The sequence below is a fragment of the Hevea brasiliensis genome, chromosome 7, assembly GCF_030052815.1.
Source record: "Hevea brasiliensis isolate MT/VB/25A 57/8 chromosome 7, ASM3005281v1, whole genome shotgun sequence".
Taxonomy (NCBI): Eukaryota; Viridiplantae; Streptophyta; class Magnoliopsida; order Malpighiales; family Euphorbiaceae; genus Hevea; species Hevea brasiliensis.
In genome coordinates this window covers 30,925,346-30,944,234 of record NC_079499.1, presented here as the reverse complement: position 1 = coordinate 30,944,234, position 18,889 = coordinate 30,925,346, and positions in this window count along the sequence as shown.

Here is an 18,889-nt window from a genome sequence, read left to right as displayed (position 1 = left end):
TAATCACTAATGCATCAAAATTTATTCCCCTGTAAAGGAATAACAATAGAACATGTAGTTCTAATACTAACATAAAAGTGTGCAAACTCCAGGTCAAACAATACATATATATATCTTAGTTACTAATTGAGAAAGTACCAGCAACAATGTCAAAAGTCTCAGCCTCTTCTCTCTGCCGTATAGCGTATACTCCAGCTGAAGCATCACCTTGTTCTAGCTGATTCATAGTACTCTGACTTCTAGGTGTACTACCCCTACCTCTACCTCTGCCTTTACTAACTGATGGTGAACTCTTTGGGGTAGAAACTTGGGTTGATCCCTTTCGTGTAGTAAATGACCCAGAATGACATGGATTTACACAATCCCTAGCAAAATGACCAGTCTCTCCACAATTAAAACATGCTCGTACAGCTCTATAACATACCCCACTATGTGGTCTACTACAAGTTTCACAAAGTCTATCTGACATCGCATTTCTGGGTTTCTGTTCAGTTTGCTGATTGAATCGAGGTGGTTTCTGTCCAGAAGATCCATCTCTACCGGACTTCTTACTACCCCGGTTGTATCCCCCAAAGTTTTTCCTCTTTCCAGTAGGACCACTAGAACTCTGTTCTACTGATTTTCCCTCTTTTTCTGTCTTCTTTGATTTCTTTTTCTCAGGATCCGCTTCAGATTCAATTCTTTCTAATTCTAGTGCTTGAGAAATAAGTTCAGAGAAGTTGTTATGTTTGAATCCGACCACTTGTAATCTGATACTAGGCTTTAAGCCGGTTTCAAACCTCTTACATCTCTCCCTACTGGTAGAAAGTAGACTTACTGCATAATGGCTTAGGCGGGAAAATTCCCTTTCATATTCAGCCACCGATCTACTCCCCTGTTTCAGACTTAGGAACTCTTATAGCTTCTGGTCTACATAAGCATCGTGGACATATTTTTGTCTGAATTCCCTGAGAAAGTCATTCCATGTTAGCACTGCAGGTTCTACCAGACTGTGGGGAATGGTTTTCCACCAGTCATAAGCATCCCCCTGTAGCAAAGATACTGATTATTTAAATCTGAGCTCCTCCGTGCAATGCAGTTTCTTGAATACCCTATCCATCCTCTCTAACCATTATTCAGCCTCTAAAGGATCTACTGTCCCCTCGAACTCTGTAGCCCCATATTTCATCAATTTGTCATACTGTCTAGCAGAAGATTGTGGTTGTACCACCGTGTCTCAGATTGGGACTTGAGCAGCACATTACCACCATTTGTTGAAACATTGCAGCCATCTATCGAGTGAGCTGAGCAGAAATCGCGTATTGCAGTGGTCTTCTTGAACCATCGACATTGTGTAGGGTCAGCATCCCCTTGCACCTCAGCCTCTATAGATTGATCGACTAAATGATCACCCTCTTCCATAGTTAATTCGAGGATCTTAGACCTCCTAAACAAACAACACGAGGAGATTTCCTCCCGTTAGTGCATATTTATAATGTAATGTACTATATGTATCAAACAATGACATTGAGCAGTTGTACTATGAAGAAATAATATTCAAATTATAGGTGAAAACAGAATTTAAAAACTAGCTCTGATACCACTAAAACATGTCACACCCCACCCCTCCATAAGGCATAACATGATCCCGTAGTATACCTAATGAATTACCAACTTCGTCTACTGGTAACCCATTAAATACACTACAAGGGATTTTAAAAATTTTCTTACTTCTTTTCCACAGTGGTGAGAACTATTTACAGGTGTTAAAAACTTTTTTGAATTGAAGTGAAACAGACAACACATTTAGACTATTAATAATTTCTGTAAAAATTTTGGCAGAGTGCCATCTGTATTTTAGACAAAACAGTTCTTCAAAAACCTGTAAAAAGCATTTCAATATTTTTCTCAATCTCCAACTCCAACATAATTTAACACAAATATGTTTTTCAACTCAAATCCACAATAATTTTTTTCAAAGACTGAGATAAAAGAAATATTTACAAACCAAAATAATTTACAAATTTAGTTTACAAATTTAATGTACAATTTTAATTTACAACTGCTCAAAACCAAGAACATTATATACATACAGTGAACATACATTACAATATAAAATGCATAATATGGTATACTCAATATAGCCGATGATCTCTCAGTGTAGTACTAGCAGCCTAGTCTCACGCCTGTCACATCTGTCTACTGCGACAAAGAATGAAAAGCTATCGCTGAGTAAAATTTACTCAGTGGTGCACAATAACAATTTGAAATGCGATATATAAATCTTTTATTGACAGTTCACAAATCAAATGATTCACAATTCCATTTCACAATTTACAAAATTCATATAACACAAATTTGATCAAATAACTGAGTGACACAGTTTTGCCAATCAATAACACAATTTGATCAAATAACTGAATAACACAGTTTTGCTAATCAATAACACAATTTGATCAAATAACTGAATAATACAGTTTTGTCAATCAATAACACCATTTGATCAAATAACTGAATAATACAGTTTTGCCAATCAATAACACCATTTGATCAAATAACTGAAGAATACAGTGTTGCCAATCAATAACACCATTTGATCAAATAACTGAAGAATACAGTGTTGCCAATCAATATCACAATTTAAGCCATGACACAATTTTTCCACACATGTCGTGTTGTACACCACGATAAGAAACACTTACCCTAATAATCGGAATTAATGAGGGAGGAAGCTAGCTATATAATGAGTACTCATCCGATCTACAACCTCAACTGGTAAACCAAAGAGGGAGGAAAATAATCACACTCACCCCAGACTGATAAGTCAAAGAGGGAGGAATATAATAACAGTGTCATGCCAAGTGTGAATCAAAACAATTCCAAATCACAATATTTAAATATTTCATACAAACCACAAATCATATTTTATCTCAAAATTTCCATTTGCAAAGTAGGCAACACAATAATTTTCAAATAAGATTCTTAAAGCCAAAACAATAAAAAATTATTTATAACTCATTTCTCCAAATAAATTTGCTAGTAAAAGCAGTAAATATCAAAATTATTGTGCACAAACACAATTTAAAACAATAACATATAAATAATCGTAATTTATTTCAATTGAAAAATTCAAAAGAAATATTTATTGTGCACAAACACAATTTAAAACAATAACATAAAAATAATCGTAATTTATTTCAATTGAAAAATTTAAAAGAAATACTTATTGTGCACAAACCTCTGATAACTGTCTCTTGGCTCTGACTCAGTGTTTCCTTCCCTTCCCTAAGTCTTTGATAACTGAGAAACACAATTTGAAGTGTTTCAGTATTCATTTAAACTGTCTCTAACGATAATGATCGATAATTAATTCACTGAATTCTATTATTTGCTTATTCAACCTAATATGTTGACCCTCAATACATTCTAGGTAAATTAGGTTTTAATGTTACTAATATGTCACATTCAATAGTCTTTTAGGGTTGGTACATGTTAACAAATTCATTTCCTTGTATATTGCATTTTCTTGCAATTAGCTAGATTCCGGGATACTAGTTTGACCTAGCCGGACGACCTAGTTCCCTCGATTTTCGGGTTTCGATCAAAACTACAAACTTGTAGATCTATGTCTTATTGCACGCGGGGAAAAATTTCAGCTCATTCTGAGTTATGTAGACTAAGTTATGGTCATTTTACTATTGCTTGTCAAAATGCATTAAAATTGGTCACTTTAGGTCATTTTAGGTCATTTTAGGTTCGGGCAGTTTTCGGATCGAAAATTGTGCAAGCTATTTTACTTGCTTATGATCATTTCTGGTCTTTGGTGTCTTCATAAGACTTGTAGATATGGGTCTTAGCTATTCATGGTTAAAATTTCAGGTCAATTGGACCTATTTTGAGTGAGTTATGGCCAAAATACTAACTGCTGCCCAAATGGTCAATTTTCAGGCCTTATTTGCACTTAATCCGGATTTTGTCATTTTTCAAGCTACCTTGAAAGCAGAATTTTGGCAAGCTTCCTTCATGAAAGTTGGCACATTTTGTGCCTAGTTTCACCTCCAATTAGTCTCATACCAATTGGAGCCACACTCTTAAGGTTTTAAGCCCAAAACACAAACTGCCCTATTACATTTTGTTTATACTCATCAAGATTGCCTTTAACACTTACCAAACTTCACCTTCATGCCAATTCTGGTTTGTACCCTAACCTAAATATATTTTACCACATATTGTTGATCATTTTGGCAACTTACAATCATATTCAACATACACCATAAAGTGTAGAATTTGTCAAACTCATTTACAATAATTTAATCACCTATTCATGCTCATTTACATGTCTAACTTCACACCATCATACATATACCCAAACTGCCATAACAACTAACACAATTCAACATTAATATTCCATAAATCAAACATGTAATAACATCCTTATGGTTCACCAACCCAGGCTGCCGATTCAAGCTTTTACATTCCATTAATTTCCAAGCTTCCAAATTCAAGTACACATTTACGTATACTTAATATACATCACCCAAATAAATTCCTACACACATAAACACTTAATCAACCCTTTAATCTACCACTTACAAGCAAGAATAAACTACCCTTAAGGAGTTTCCATGGCTGCCAAAAATAAACATCTCCCTTAGAACATCAAACTCCAAAATTCTTTCCACAATTCAAGTACCCATTATCTCCTCACAAACTTTAATGAAGCAATAACTAAAAACACAAACTTACCACTTTGGAAACTCTTCAAAACCTCTCCAAAACTTGGTCTTCTTGCTGCCTATCTACTGCCCATGGTGTGGTGGTCAAGTTTAATGAAGAAACCTTAACCATTGGGAGCTTGGATCATGGACGCATGGAGGTTGAAGCTTGGACGGCCATGGGAGAGTTTGGGAGCTTTTTGGTTTGGCCAAGGGAGAATTTGAGGAAGAAGATGGCTTTACAGAAGTTAGTGGAAGATGACAGGTTTTTAATTGATTTACAATGTGTTAGTGGTCCACTAATGTAGAAATAACATTAGTTTAATCAAGGATTTCATTTTCCCACATTAAGCTTCCCATTTTTGCTATTTACATTAGGTACCACTAATTTAATTTTTAATGATATTTTCCAAGTGTAATATCATATATTTTTAATGAACATTTAGGTCAAAAGACAACTCGGGGTGTCAAATGACCACAATGCCCCTGTTCAGGTTGCATTCCCGATTTTTCGGTAACACCGGGTTTTGTCCATTTTTCGATTTCTCACTTTTCTTTGTACTAACTATTTAATTTTTCTTTGATATTTCTAATGATATTTATGCATCAATAGGTGTCTATTTAAATCCTAAAAATATTTTTCAGGGTTCCCCGCGGTCCAGGGCTAGTCAACGGTCCACGCGGTGACTTCCCAGTGTAGTCACCCATCGCTAGGGTTCTCGGCTCGCTTAACTTGGTTACATTTCTTTGCTATTATTTTTCCTTTGTTTTTCTTGTATTTTCTTTTCTTGTATTTCATTATTTTATGTCTCCTCACTCATATCAAAGTGTAGTTCTAGGCATCCTAGCTGTCCGGGCAACACTAGTCATCGAAACAGTAGAACGCACTACCGAACATAGGGGTGTTACAAATTTGGCAAAATTATCTTCATGAAAGTTGTTCCTTATTGTGTCTAGTTACATTTCTTTTTTTGAATCACTCCATTTGTAGTTTTGCAACTTAAGTTATGACCTAAATACCATAACTAGCCAGATTGCAAATTTTTCAGATTTTTTGGGCAGAACCAATTCTGCCCTTTTTGGTACACTGACTGCAGGTCAGTTTTTGAACATGTTATGATCAAAATTTGGGTTAGGTTTCTTCATAAAAGTTGTAGGTCTATGTCTCAGATATTTGCTGGTAAAATTTCAGGTCAATTGGACCTTTTTACACTAAGTTATGACTAAATGAATAAATACTGTTCATTTGGCCATTTTGCTCAAGCAGAATGCAAGTCACCCGGATTAGGGCAATCTTTAGGTCAACTTGGTTTGATTTTCTGGGCATGGTTTCTTCACCAAAGTTGTGCCATTATGTGTCTAGTTTCATATCCGATTGGCCTTGCACAAATTGAACCTCTACAACTCCAGTTATTGCTGCCCAAACCTGCTGGACTCATGCTCAGTAGTGTAGGTCAGCCAAGGCAGCAACACTAACTTCAATTCCCACTAAACAAACCACTTCATTTTTTTATTTATACATAACCAAATGGTCACTAATTGACCATTAAAACTTACTTTCACTATTAGATGATCAAGTTCTCAATTTCATACCCAAACCCTAACCCATTCCATCTCAAATCATGCATTCACTTACCTTTCACTATCCTAAATAATAGGTTAGTATTAAGGCAGCTAGGGTACCATTTTAATTCAAGAAAATCTTTAAAACCCTACCAAGCACAAGGCTGCTAAAATTTTAAACAAGGCATACACATAATGTTTATTCAATTTTCTTGTAAATTTGCTTTCAATTTCACTCCTTCAACATGAATTGAAAGAGAAAGATTAAGTTTGGTCACATACCTCTAATGGAGTTAATCTCAAACTTGTAAAAGCTCCTCCTTTCTACTTCTTTTTGTTATCTTTAACTTGCCCAAGGTGTAAAACTAGTTTTTTATGAAATCACTAAGGGGTTTTATGGTGGAGTTGAAGGGGAGATAGAGCTTTTGGGTGAGCAAAAATGGTGGAAGGGATATGGAAGCTAGTTCGGCTTGGAAGAAGAGATGAGGGCAGATAGCTTTTTGCAATTTTGACTTCTTATTTCTCTTTTTAATGTATTTTAAATGTATTTAGTGATTTTTGATTGGCCAAAGCATTTTAATTATCTCATGCTTACATAAGCATTAAGTAATAAATCCATTTATTTTCATTTTCTTTCCTTTCTTTTGCTATTCATTTTTAATAAATTTTTCATCAATATTTGTTCATATTTTATGTTATATAATTCACTTACATAAATGGACAAGTTGGTCAAAAATTATCTCTGAAGACGAAATGACCAAAATGCCCTCCGTTTGGCTTAACGAGCTAAAATTGTGTGTACCGATTGATTAAATTTTCCTTGTGTTTTCTCAATAATTTATTGTCATTGGAACCCAAAAAATCCTTCCTTGAGGTCCCAAAAATTATTTCATAAAGTTTTCCTTGGGTCTAGGGTTGTTAACGGCTTTCACCGTCACTTCCCCTTTGGGTTACTCATCACTGGGGTTTCGGCTCATTTAACCTTAGTGTATTTCATTCCTAAAAATTTTTCTTAATTTTTATGAGCATTATTTGGTTTATTTATAACTCCTCACTCTAGTCTATTTATAATTTCAAATATTCTAGCTGCCCGGATTGACATTGGTCACCAGAATAGTAGACTGTATGGACTAGCTAAAGTGAGGATGTTACAACTCTTCCCCTCTAATAAAAAATTTCGTCCTCAAAATTTACCTGATGCAAACAGTTAAGGGAACTGTTGCCTCATCATTTCTTCACTTTCCCAAGTTGCCTCCTCGGTATTATGGTGCCTCCAAAGTACTTTCACGAGTGGAATTTGTTTATTTCTCAGTTCCTTCACTTCTCGAGCCAAGATCTGTATGGGTTCTTCTGCATATGTCAAGTCCGGTTAGATTTCAATCTCTTCCATGGAGATGACATGTGAAGGGTCTGAGCAGTATCTTCTTAGCTTAGACACATGGAATACATTATGGATCTTATCCAGTTCTGGTGGTAAAGCTAGCCGATAGGCCACTGGTCCCACACGTTCAATGCCTTCATATGGGCCAATGAATCTAGGGCTTAACTTATCCTTTCTTCCAAACCTCAGTACTTTCTTCCATGGTGAGACTTTGAGAAACACTTTGTCGCCCACTTCATACTCTATCTCTTTTCTCTTCAAGTCGGCATAAGATTTCTGTCTATCTGAGGCAACTTTCAAATTAGCTTTGATTATTTTTACTTTCTCCTCAGTCTGTTTCACCAGGTCTGGTCCGACCAGCTTTTCTTCGCCCAATTCAGTCCAACATACGGGGGTTCTACACTTTCTCCCATACAGTGCTTCATACGGGGCCATTTGAATACTAGCTTGGTAGCTATTATTATATGCAAATTCTGCCAGTGGGAGATATCTATCCCAACTCCCTTCAAACTCAATAACACAACTCCTCAGCATATCCTCCAGGATCTATCACATAATTCACATTGTTACTATCATTTCAATTTATTAATTATGAAAATTCACTTAGTTTTTAGGTTTACCTGGATTACTTATTCCGACTGTCCATCCGTCTGAGGATGAAAAGCCATGCCAAAGCGGAGTTGTGTGCCCAAGGCTTCTTGCAACTTCTTCCAAAATCTCGAGGTAAACCTTGGGTCTCAATCAGATATGATGGAAAGTGGAATTCTATGCAGTCTAACTATCTCACTGATATATAATTCTGCTAGCTTCTCCAGTGAGTAGTCAGTCTTAACTGGCAGAAAATGTGCTGACTTTGTCAATCTATACACTATCACCCATACTGCATCATACTTCTTCTAGGTGAGAGGTAGACCACTAACAAAATCCATAGTGACTCGGTCCCATTTCCATTCAGGTATGCTTATAGGCTATAGCAGTCCTGATGGAACTTGATGTTCTGCTTTAACTTGCTTACATGTCAAGCACTTAGTAACATAGTCAGCTATATCTTTCTTCATACCAGGCCACCAATAATGAGGCTTCAAATCATTATACATTTTTGTGCTTCTCGGGTGCATAGCATAAACACTAGTGTGTGCTTCTTTCAGAATACTAGTCTTCAGTTCCCCATCACACTCTTCCTCTGTAGTACAGACACCCATCTACTTTCACCTCATAATCAGTTTCCTTCCCCTCTAGAATTTTACCCACAATAGCCATTAATTTTTCATCTGCCTTCTGCCCATCTTGTATCTGCTGTAGCAGGTTTAGCCTCATTGTAACTCAGCCAAAATAGCTCCATCTTGAGCTAAGGACAGATGGGCATTTAGTGATCTTAAAGCTGTGATGGACTTTCTGCTCAAGGCATCAACAACTACATTTCCCTTCCTGGGATGGTAATCTATCACACAATCATAATCCTTTAGGAACTCAATCCATCGCCTCTATCTAAGATTGAGCTCCTTCTGGGTTGGCAAATATTTTAGACTTTTGTGGTCTGTATAGATGTAGCATTTTTCATCATACAAATAATGCCTCCATATCTTCAGTGTGAAGATAATTACTATTAACTCCAGGTTATGAGTAAGGTAATTCTGTTCATATGGCCTTAATTGCCTGAAAGCATAGGCGACCACTTTCCCCTCTTGCATCAATACACACCCTAACCCATTATGTGAGGCATCACTGTAAACCACAAAGTTTTTTCCCGACACTGGCTATGTTAACACTGGTGCTTTTGTCAACATAGCCTTCAGCCTCTCAAAACTGGCTTGGCACTTATCGTTCCAGCCAAATTTCACATTCTTGTGTAACAACTTGGTCATTGGAGCAGCTATAAGAGAAAACCCCTTCACAAATCTTCTGTAATACCCAGCTAGCCCTAAGAAGCTTCTGACCTCAGTTGTATTTCTGGGAGCTTCCATTCCATCATTGCTTCTATCTTTTTAGGATCCATTCTAATCCCCTTAGCTGATACTATGTGTCCAAGGAAGGAAATTTCACTCATCCAGAAGTCACTCTTGGACAACTTAGCATACAGCTTCTTTTCTCGCAAGGTTTGCAGAACAATTCTCAAATATTCATCATGCTCTTCCCTGTCTTAGAATACACCAGAATATTATCAATAAAGACCACTACAAACTGATCTAAATATGGATGGAAGATACGGTTCATAAGGTCCATAAATGCTGCTGGTGCATTTGTTAACCCAAACGGCATCACTAGAAATTCATAATGCCCATATCGGATTCTGAATGCAGTTTTTGACACATCTGCATCCTTTACGCTTAACTGATGATACCCTAATCTGAGATCAATTTTTGAAAATACACCGGCTCCCTTCAACTGATCAAACAAATCGTCAATTCTGGGCAATGGATATTTATTCTTCATAGTTACTTTGTTCAACTGCCGGTAATCAATACACAATCTCAAGGTTCCATCCTTCTTCTTAACAAACAGCACCGAGGCTCCCCATGGAGAGACACTGGGGCGTATGAACCCCTTATCGAGTAACTCCTGCAACTGAATTTTCAACTCTCTCAATTCAGTGGGTGCCATCCTATAAGCAGCAATAAAAATTGGTGTTGTACCCAGCATTACTTCAATAGCAAATTTGACTTCCCTTTCTGGTAGTAAACCAAGCAATTCTTCAAGAAACACATATGGGAAGTCTCTTACTATGGGTATATCACATAGGTTCGGCTTAGCCTGCCTAGTATCAACCACGTGTGCTAGGTAAGCTTCACAGCCTTTTCTCATCAATCTTCTTGCAGCTATGGCTGAGATAATATTAGACAGGAAATCTGTCCTTTCACCCACAACTAAAATCTCATTACGCTCAGGAGTTTTCAAAGAAATCCTCTTCAATTTGCAATCAATTATTGCCTGATGATGTGACAACCAGTCCATTCCCAAAATCACGTCAAACTTGTGGAAAGGCAATTCAATTAGGTCTGCCGAGATTTTATACCCTTGAATACTCAACGGGCAACCTTTATACACCTTATTCACTACCACACTGTGGCCTAGTGGATTTGTGACCAGAATGTCTTGATCACTCTCCTCTACTAAAACTCCCCTCTCTATGGGTAGTTTGATGCAGATGTATGAATGAGTGGATCCTGGATCCACCAATGCATGCACAGATGTGTTGTAGAGGGATAATGTACCCCTGATAACATCTAGGGCATCTTGCTCCTCCTGGGCTCTCATGGCATCGGCCCTAGCAGGTACTCTGGCCTCTGGCCTCTCAGCTAACTCAGATGCAGGCCTCAGTGATGGACCAGCTGCCTCAGATTTATAGGACTTCCTACCCCTTTGAGGTGCAGGGGCAGGCTTATCAGCTTGTGTTGGGGCAACTGTAGTAGTTCTCTTCGGATAATTTTTTATCTGATATTCTGTAGATCTACACCGTAAGCATGCACCAGTCACTCGCCAATAGTCCCCCTTATGCCACTTCTGGCAGTATGGACAGGCAAAAGATGCTGGGGCTGGTCCCCTGAACACCATCCCTGGAGAGCTGCCCACTAATGGTGTGGACTGGCCTTTCCTAGGTGTAAATTATGGTCTGGGCCCCTGGGACTGACCCTGACCTTGTGGTTATCCCGAACCCTGAGCAGGAGGACCCTTACTCTTCTTATTGGGAGCAGATAATGAACTGGACTGACTTGGACCCCTCTTCTGCTGTCTTTCCCTTTTATTTTGCTCATTTATTCAGACTCTTTCTACTTTCGATGCAGTATCTACTAATTTGGCAAAATCCATGATCTCCAATGCTGTTATCATGAGCCCTTATTGAGCCCTTCCTCGAACCTTCTGCACCTCTCTGCCTTTGTAGGGACTATCTCCCTCTCATACCGGCTCAGTCTGACGAATTCACGCTCATACTCTACCGCTGATAATTGTCTCTCTCTCAGACTGATAAATTCTCTTCTTCTCTCTTCTAAATATACTTTACTGACATACTTCTTCCTGAACTCTGTGAGGAAGAAATCCCAGGTGATCTGATTCGGTTACTCCTCACTGGTTACTGTGTTCCACCACTAGTATGCATCATCTTGAAGTAGGGACACAGCACCCTCCAAGTTCTGCTCGGGGGTGTAATGAAACTATTTCAACACTCTGACTGTTCTATCCAACCAGTTTTCTGCTGTCATAGGGTCATCCTCCTTCTTCTCAAAGAAATCCACAGCCCCATGTTTTCGCAATTTCTCTAAATGGGACTTCTGTGGTGCTGGTGGAGGTTGTGGTTGTGGTTGTGGTGGTGGAATTGCCCCTATCATTTGTCAGTAAAATTCAATCATCTGCTGAAATAATGCAAACTGAAGGTTGGGCAGGTGCCTCAGCTGCTGGTGGAGCAGATTCTCCCCTGCCTCTAAATTCAGCCCTTGGTAGAGCACGACTCTCCACCTCTTCATCAACTGCTCTTTGCGAAGCAGGATTCATATCCTGATCAAAATAACAAAACAAATAAATCTTCATCAGTTTCACCTCAACACTTATAAATGCAATGCAATGGTATGCACTCTATCTAGGCCCAGAAAAACCTAAACCGATGCTTTGACACCACTAAATGTGACACCCCTTACTCGTTTACAGTGTAGCCGAGCAAGATATGCTACACAATGTGCCGAAGCACCAAATCATATTTCTATTACAATTTACCCTTTTTAATTCATTTATTTATAATTTTGATTAATCTGAATTTTTCGCAAATTTTATAGAAAATTTGGCAGAGTGCCGGCTATAAATTGGAAAACAGTTCTTCTGAATCTATTAAAAACACTTCCAACATAATTATATTATCAATTTCAGTCAACCACCAACATATTTCCACAATTCCTCAAATGACTTCAGTATTTCAAAATTCAATTCATTCATATTATACTCAACTCCATAAGAAATACTCAAATTTATTACTGAACTTGGTTTATAGATAATTACATCAAAACATAATTATATGAGTTTATAATATAACTGGCAAAATAAAAGTCTAATTACAAAAGTTTACAAAATACAAAATAATAAAAGTAACCTAATGTCCTACCAATGCACTGCAAATGTGAGGTGACTCTGGACTCTGTGTGCAGATCTGAAAGTTCACCCGGTCTGAGGTCTGCTGGACTCCCCAGCTATGTCTCCAGCACTTGTGCGTGGTCAAAGCGATGCGCTAAGCAATTCTGTTTAGTGGTGACAGTATAAAATAAAATAACTAAAATAAAATAAATATGCAGAATGTATGTTTATATTTTATGTAGACTTAATTTCTGACATTTATTGTAGTATTATTCCATTAAAATTTGGCAAGATTTATTTTAGTTGCCTGAGTAACCTATACTAGTCGACTGGACTGGATAAATGGGTAAACTGGCACTGGGTACCAAGTACCTCGGACCATCACACCATTGGTCACATTGTGTCTCCCAGTGTGCAACAGAACAGCTAATAAGCTGTAATAATTATCAAGGATAAAACCCAAGTGTAACAACTCAATCAACATAGCCAAAGGCTATTATATCATCTAATGGCACGGGAGGCCATAAAACACAGAATGGCATGAAGCCATATGCAGTACTGCTAATGAAACCCTATTGGCATGCCAACCTATCCAAACCAATCACATTAGGCCTACTAGGGCATATTACAAAGTCATTTCTTGAATATTTGTACTTTATATGTAAGGTTACTATTTATTTCATTACTCAAATAAAATGTTGACTTTTTCATAGATAATAGGTATATCGGTTCAAATATCACCAACATACCACATTTTGCATTCCAAAGTTGTTGGCATTGGTTGCCAATTCCATTTCAAAGCTTAGTGTTAGTTATTCACAATTTTTATATTTCAAGCACTAAGTTTACTGTTCCATTTGTTATTTGTACAGTAGGAATTTGGTAAAATTGTCTTCATGAAAGTTGTTGCCTATTGTGTCAGTTACATTTCTTTTTTTGAATCACTCCATTTGGAGTTTTGTAGCTCAAGTTATGACCTAAATGCCATAACTGGCCGGATTGCAAATTTTCTAGATTTTCTGGTCAAAACCAATTCTGCCCTTTTTGGTACACTGAATGCTGGTCAGTTTTGGAACATGTTATGATTAAAATTTGGGTTAGGTTTCTTCATGAAAGTTGTAGGTCTATGTCTCAGCTATTTTTTGGTAAAATTTCAGGTCAATTGGACCTTTCTATACTGAGTTATGATCAAATGAATAAATACTATTCATTTAGTCATTTTGCCCAGGCAGAATGCAGGTCACCTGGATTAGGGCAATCTTTAGGTCAACTTGGTTTGATTTTCTGGGCATAGTTTCTTCACCAAAGTTGTGTCATTATGTGTCTAGTTTCATGTATGATTGGCCTTGCACTAATTGAACCTCTATAACTCCAGTTATCGCTACCCAAACCTGCTAGACTCATGCTCAGTCCTGCAGGTCAGCCAAGGTAGCAACACTAACTTCAATTCCCACTAAACAAATCACTTCATTTTTTTATTTACACATAACCAAATGGTCACTAATTGACCATTAAAACTTACTTTCACCATTGCATGATCAAGGTCTCAATTTCATACCCAAACCCTAACCCATTCCATCTTAAATCATGCATTCACTTACCTTTCACTATCCTAAACAATAGGTTAGTATTAAGGGCAGCTAGGGTACCATTTTAATTCAAGAAAATCTTTAAAACCCTACCAAGCCTAAGGCTGCTAAAATTTTAAGCAAGGCATACACATAATGTTTATTCAATTTTCTTGTAAATTTGCATTCAATTTCACTCCTTCAACATGAATTAAAAGAGAAAGATTAAGTTTGGTCACATACCTCTAAAGGTGTTAATCTCAAACTTGTAAAAGCTCCTCCTTTCTACTTCTTTTTGTTATCTTTAGCTTGCCCAAGGTGTAAAACCAGTTTTTAATGAAATCACTAAGGGGTTTTATGGTGGAGTTGAAGGGGAGATGGAGCTTTTGGGTGAGCAAAAATGGTAGAAGGGATATGGGAGTTGGTTTGGCTTGGAAGAAGAGATGAGGGCAGATAGCTTTTTTCAATTCTGACTTCTTCTTTCTCTTTTTAATGTATTTTAAATGTATTTAGTGATTTTTTATTGGCCAAAGCATTTTAATTATCTCATGCTTACATAAGCATTAAGTAATAAATTCATTTATTTTCATTTTCTTTCCTTTCTCTTGCTATTCATTTTTAATAAATTTTTCATCAATATTTATTCATATTTTATGTTATATAATTCACTTACATAAATGGACAAGTTGGTCAAAAATTATCTCTGAAGATGAAATGACCAAAATACCCTCCGTTTGGCTAAACGAGCTAAAATTGCGTGTACCGATTGATTAAATTTTCCTTGTGTTTTCTTAACATTTTATTGTCATTGAAACCCCAAAAATCCTTCCCTGAGGTGTAACACCCTCTCGGTAGCAACTCCGTACATTCTATTTATTTGTGACTGTGTCGTCCTCCTGACAGAACTTCTGGAAAAAATATTTAAACTAAAGTGAGGAACCATAATTAACTCAAATATTACTAAGAAAAATTTAGTAAAAATTTTAGAAATAAAATACAGCCAAGTCAAATGAGCCGGTGCCCAAGCGATGGGTAATCAGATGTAAGTTACGGTTCTAGCAACGAGGAGCCCTAGACCCGGAGAAAAATTCATAAAATAATTTTTGGGACACCAGAGAAGGGTCATTGAGGTTCCTATGGCATTAGAATGCCAAGAAAATACCTAGAAAAAATTTTCAATCGGTACAGACAATTTTGACCCGTTAAGCCAAACGGAGGGCATTTTGGTCATTTCGCCTTCAGAGATGATTTTTGGCCGACTTGTCCAGTTGAGTAAATAATTATTATGACATAAAATATGAATTAATGTTGATGAAAAATTAATTTGAAGTTAGTAGAAGAGAAAAGAAAAGAAAATACAATAAAATGCCAATTATGACATATTATGAGGTCATTTAAAATTGTCCACCAATCACAATTAAGTAACCATTTGACTAATTAATAAAAGAGATAAATAAGGACCAAGGAAGACCAAAAGCAAGCAGCCATCTTCTTCTTCAAAACGTGATCCTCTCCTCCATAACCCTCCATGGAAGTTTTTTTTAATTACTTCCATTTTCCCATGAATTTGCACTATAAAACCCTAAGTCCCTTCACTAAAAGCTTGTCTCTACCTCTTGGGAAGTGTTTGGCAGCCTAGAAAGTGAAGGAAAGTGAAGTTTTGAGTTCGAAAAAATCTGCCTACAAGAGGTTAGTGCTTACTTTTACAAATATTTCTTTATTTCTATGTTAGGGACTTGAACTTAGTATGAAATTGTAAATTAAATGGACTAAACTCATGTGTATCTATACCATGAATTTCGGCTGCCCTAAGGAAGGAATAGGATTGATTGTTTTGATGGACTTAGAGTGGACTAAAAATGATGTTTAAGGTATTTATATACATGGATAATGAGTTAGTCTATTAACTAGGGTAACTAGTGTGAATCACAATGGGAAACTAGGGTTTTGGAGAGTGAAATTTGGTTTTGGCTTATGAAGTGGTAAGTGAACCTTATAAGGGTCAATTAGTGACCATTTGAGGTAAGTTCACCATAATTTGAAGAGATTTAGAGTGATGCAAACTGAATTGGTAGGCTGCCTAGGGTAACCAGTAGGGAGGCTGTGATTCCAGCCCACTTGGACTGCCATATCTTTGGTTGTGTTAGTCCAATTGGTGTTTGGCCAATTGGACATGAAACTAGGCTTATAATGGCACATTTTTTCTGAAGAAACGATGCCCAAAAGACCAAAGCAAGTGGACCAAAAGTTGGCCCCAATCCGGATACCAATGACCAAATAACTCTTTTGGCCATAACTCACTGTAGAGTGGTCAAATTGACCTGAAATTTTTACAGAAACAAGATAGGATATAGAAAAACAACTTTCATGAAGAAACCTACTCCAAATTATGCCATTAACCCATTCAAATTATTGAACAAAGTTGAGTTATCAAACCTGCAACTCTGCAGATTTACATTTGAACAGTAATGTTTGGATGGCTATAACTCTCTCTAGAAAACTCGGATTTAGGCGATTCTTGAACCGATGGAAACCTAAGGTATGTTAGAACATTTCATAAGAAGAAAGTTAGACCAAATTATGAACTTAACTTGATCAAATTACTGACCAAAGTTGGACCAAAAATCCAAAATCTCAAATTATTTTGGCCATAACTTGAGCTACAAAACTCCAAATGGAGTTATTCAAAAATGAAATTCAACTAGACAAAATAAGGAACAACTTTCATGTTTACCATTTCCTCAAATTCTTCCAATGGAATAGTAAAGTTGAGTTACAAAAATTGAAAATTTTGCTTCTCTTGGTTTAAGCTTAGAAATGGTATTAATGCTTAATGCCAACAAGTTTTAAATGCAAAATGTGGTACATTTGAAGTGTTAAAACCAATGCAACTATTTTCTATGCAAAAGTCAACTTTTTGTTGACCAATGAAGTGAATAGTGACACCAAGACTTGAAATTCAAAAATTGTGAAACTTAAAAGTGCAAAATGCCCTAGTAGGCCTAATGTGATTGGTTTGGATAGATTGGCATGCCAATAGGGTATTGTTTTAGCAAGATCTGCAAAGGCTTTATGCCTGTATTCATGGCTTTATGCCCGTATTCATGGCTTTTATGCCCGTATGCATGGCTTTTATGCCCGATTATGTGATATCATGGCTTTTTAGCCATATACATGGTTGACGGTCCCATGGTATGACGGCCGAGGCACCATAGGTTACTTGGGCATGGAAAAGTATAATCGTGATTGAACTGATTATTAAAGAAAATACGAAAATTAATTATCATGAATGATTACAAAAATACAAAGAAGCTCAAGATCATGAAGAAAATAATTAACGAAATGCATGAAGAAGTTAATATCATAAAACATGATTAGCCCTCAACTAAACAACAAGTTAGTAATTATTCATTTCTTATGAACACAATAGCAAGGAAATTATTATTTTTTATTTGCATATTATATTTTCTTGTATTATTGGCACCACTAAGCTTTATGCTTAAGATTTGGACAGAGGGCCCAGAGTTTCGTAAGGCAATTCACGTGTCACCTCACCATCCACAGTGCATTGGTAGGACACTAGGTTTCATTTTGACATTTTGTAACTAATTTCTATTTTCTCATATGTATTTGAACTTATGGAATGTATTTTGAGGTTCATGTAAATAATGAAAAATCATATTAATGAATGTAAAAGTGAATGTTTATCTGTGATTTATACATGATATCACATGAGATGAATGATTGAGAAATGAATGGTGAAAAATGTTGAGATTTTGAGATTGAAGTTTGAGAGTGATGAGATGATTGAATATGATCATAGGAAGTGTTTTTCACAGGTTCTGAAGAACTGTTTTCTCCATTTTTAGCCGGTACTTTGCCGGATTTTCTATAAAATTCTCGGAACCTCAAATAAATTATAATTTCGATAAATGGCTTAAATAAATTATATTTCACAAGTTATATTCAAAAGGAAGAATAAAAATGAATTAAGATAAAATAGAGTGCTCGGCTACACTGTAGTCGGGTAAGGGGTGTCACATGAGGTCCCAAAAATTATTTCATAAAGTTTTTCCCGGGTGTAGGGTTGTTAACGGCCTTCACCGTCACTTCCCCTTTGGGTTACTCATCACTGGGGTTTCGGCTCATTTAACCTTAGTGTATTTCTTTCCTAAAAATTTTCCTTAATTTTTATGAGCATTATTTGGTTTATTTATAACTCCTCACTCTAGTCTATTTATAATTTCAAATATTCTAGCTGCTCAGATCGACATTGGTCACCGAAACAGTAGACTGTAAGGACTAGCTAAAGTGAGGATGTTACATGGACAGACAGAAGATGTTGGGGCTAGTCCCCTGAACACCGTCCCTGGAGAGTTGCCCACTGATGGGGTGGACTGGCCTCTCCTAGGTGTGAACTATGGTCTAGGCCATTGGGACTGACCTTGACCTTGAGGCTGACCTAAATTCTAAGTAGGTGGACCTCTAAATTCCTTCCCAGGTGCAAAGGATGAACTGGACTAACCTGGACCCCTCTTCTGCTGTCTCTCCCTTCTATTCTGCTCATTTATTCTGACTTTCTCAACTTTTAATGCAGCTTCAACTAATTTTGTGAGGTCCATAAT